The sequence below is a fragment of the Gossypium arboreum genome, chromosome 8, assembly GCF_025698485.1.
Source record: "Gossypium arboreum isolate Shixiya-1 chromosome 8, ASM2569848v2, whole genome shotgun sequence".
Classification (NCBI taxonomy): Eukaryota; Viridiplantae; Streptophyta; class Magnoliopsida; order Malvales; family Malvaceae; genus Gossypium; species Gossypium arboreum.
Genome location: NC_069077.1, coordinates 13185508 through 13189166, shown reverse-complemented (window position 1 = coordinate 13189166; position 3659 = coordinate 13185508).

The following is a 3659-nucleotide window of genomic DNA, read 5'->3' as shown; positions in this document are numbered from 1 at the left end:
CGAGTTCAATATAATATTTAATCGTGATCCGATTGAAAAATGAGAATTTTCGAGTTTTCGATTTTTTTTAGAAAGGGTGTCCTGTTTTTAACACAAGCCATTTAATTTCACCCAACATAGCGATGAAATCGATGGCTTAATATTAAATCGGTACATTGCCTTATTTTTGAAATTAATTAAAACATGAGAAAAATATTCCTAAAGTGAGAAATTAAAAATAGATAAAGGACCTTAAAAAATGATATCATTAATGAAAAATATTAACATGGAATACTAGAATATTAGAATAACAATAATAATGATATTTACAAAATAAAAACAAATCATGTACTAATAATAAAATAGGAAAAATGATATATTTGGTAATAATAATATAAAATAATAATATGTACAAAAATATACATATATATATATAGGCATATAATAAAAGTATGTAATAATAATAATAATATCTACAATAAAAGAAAATATTAGGAAACGTACATAAAGAATATATATATAGCTAAATATAATATAATAATAACAATATATAAAAATAATAGTGATAACAATATTACATATATAACATGATTAATATTTAAAGTGAATTAAATAGTAAAATAATATGAAATCCAAGGTGAATACGAAAAATAAATGAAAAGGACCAAAATTGGATTAAAATCAAAACTTTGGGGCTAATTTTTTAAAAATATAAAGGAGAAAGGACCTATTAGAACGCGTATAAAGCTGTGGGGACCAAAACACAATTAATCCTCCCTCAAAACATAACATAGCAAGAGGGACTAAATCGCAAAGCGCTACATACTTTAAGGCCAATTTGACAAAAAAAATCATTTTGAAGAGAGAAAGAAAAAAAAAGGGAGAAAAAAGAGAGAGAGAGAGGAAAGGAAATCCGCCAAGGGGGCGATCCACCGACGATCGTCGGCCATTACTTGAATTCAAGCCACCGCCCAGTGGTAGGAAAAGGTAAAAAAAATTCTTAACAATATATGTATATATAAAGAAAGAAAAAAACAACACAAAAAAAGAAAGAAAAAGATTCGAAAGAAGAGGAAAAAAGAAAAATGCAACATTTTATTGATGTTTCTTTTGTGTTCAAAATTTGAAGGATTTTTGTGTTTGTCTCCTTTTTCAATCTTTGTAAAATCCCCTTTACATGATTTTGAATGGCTTTTTATAGTCATCTTTTGCATGATTTTCTATTATTTCTTTTTCTATTTTGTAGGTGGTGGTGGTAGACAATGGATATCAAAAATGGGAGGAAAAATAGGGCAAGTGGGAAAGTGGCTAGGTGGTTAGGGTTTCTTGGTTTTTTTTTGGGGGGTTAGGTTTTTTTTTTTTTTTTTGGGTTAGGTTTTTTTGGGAGGGGCTTAATGGGCTTTTGAATTGGGTTTAATATTTGGGTTTTGTAATGGGTTTGGGTAGATGTAAATGGGTCATGGGTTAAGGGTTTTAGCGGGTTTAGAGGTTTGGTTGGGTTTTGATATAATCGGGCCCGGGCAATTTGGGCTTCTACAATATATAATCATGTAACATTTTAATTGAAAAATTAACTATATTAACTATTTGGTCTAACTAATAATATTATAAAAATATTGGAACAAAATTATATTAGAAATTAAAGATATATTGATTAAATCTCAAAATTTAGACCTTATATAAGAACTAAATGTGAAAATTTATATTTTTTATAATGTAAAGCAAGAGAAAAAAATGGTACACGTGTAAAAGGAAACGCCCTTTAGACAGTTCTTTTATATATAATTATAATTATATAGGTTAACTCTTCAACTATGGTGTAAATACTCACAAAATAATTTAAACTTCAAAATTTATTAGTAGTTATATATAATTAGTTTGGTTCGTACACGCTTTGCGTTGGATTGATTATTTGTTTGTATTAAATTATAGATTAAAAATTTAAAGATTAAATATATTCTAATCAAAGTTTTTAGAACCAAAGCGATGATCGAATTGATTAGACCACTGATTCGTATGGTTCGATTAAATTAATCATTAAAAACATAAAAATAAAAAACTGGTTTAACCGAACTTTAACTTGGTTCTGCTGGTTCAAAGGACAATCGGTCTGATGACTCTCTCCTAATTGGTACCCTCGTCGGTTCAATCGATTCAAATAACTATGACTCTAAGGCTCTACACTTCATATATTTGGAATTTAGTCCTCCAACTTTTAATTTTAAGAATTTAATATCTCAATTTTATGAATTTAAAAATTCGCTTTCAAATTATATATAACCATGTAATATTTTAATTGAAAAATTAATAATATTAAATATTTGAATTAATTAATAAAATTATAAAAATATAAAAATTATATTATATTAGAAATTAAAATATCTCAAATTTAAACAAATGAGAATTAAAAATTTGATGCGTGTATGCCACGCGTTTTAAGGAGTTAGATCTTCATTTAATATGTAGGTATATAGATAATATAAGGCTTGTGATTTAAGGCTTGGATTTGGGGAATTCAACCGACAGGCCACTTTAATCGCAGTGCCTAAGGCTTTGCTGCCCAAGCAAACTAGAAAAAAGCGAGAATCTTAAATTAACCTCTTTGCCAATTATTCTCACTATCACTATTTATTTATTTATAAGTTAATTTTATTATATGATTCTTATTTTAATTTATTTTCTAAATTTTAAGAGTTATAATTATATTCTTAAATTATTAATTTTATATTAATTAAGTTTTTTATTAAAATGGTTAGTTTAATTAAATTGTATGTAACTAAATTTAAAACAAAAATAAAAAACTAAAAATAAAGTAAAATTGAAAAATAAATAATGAATGATAAAGTTAGCTTTTTTATCTAGACAATACAAAAAAAAAAAAATATCAAAATGGTATGCCGTCCCGTTACTTACAAAAATGGTATATTGAGGGTGGTGGAGAGGTGGCACCACCCTCGTTTTTTAGCTCAACCATTAGCTTGCTAGTAAAAACCAAAATCAAGGTTGGGGGTCTGGGATAAACGGCACTGATTTATACAGGTATGAAATACAAATACCTATATTTTAAGAGGTTGGGTGGTGCATCAGTCAGCATTGATTGGGTTATGGGGTGCTTGCCATTTCTTCCTTTTCTATATTTTCTAAAAAAATTAAACCCTAAAAAACAAAGCTGCTGCTATCTCTCTTTTTTTAGCCTTTTCTTTCTCTTCTGTCTTCTATCTTCTCTACTAAGTTAACTCATCTTCTTTCTTCTTTTTTACAGTCTTCTTCCTCTCTTCTCTATTTTTCTGTTCTTTTTTTCTACAATCAGCACAATATTGGGTCTTTACAACCTCTAAAACCATGGTTATAATCTCCATAACTTGTGAAACCTTGAAACATTGTATGACCGGTCAAATTGTCAGATCAGTGTCGCCTGTCAGAAAGACACCACCCAATCAGTGTCATCTGTCAAGCAGGCACCACCCAAACTCCCCAAAATACGGGTATTTGTATTTCATATATGTATAAACCAACGTCGTCTATCCTGCACCCTCAACCCTTAATTTTTTTTTACTAGCAGGCTAATGATTGGACTGAAAAAACGAGGGTGGTGTCGCCTCTCCACCACCCAGAACAGACCATTTCTGTAAATAAAGTGGGTGGCATACCATTTTGGTATTTATTTTTTATTTTTGTAT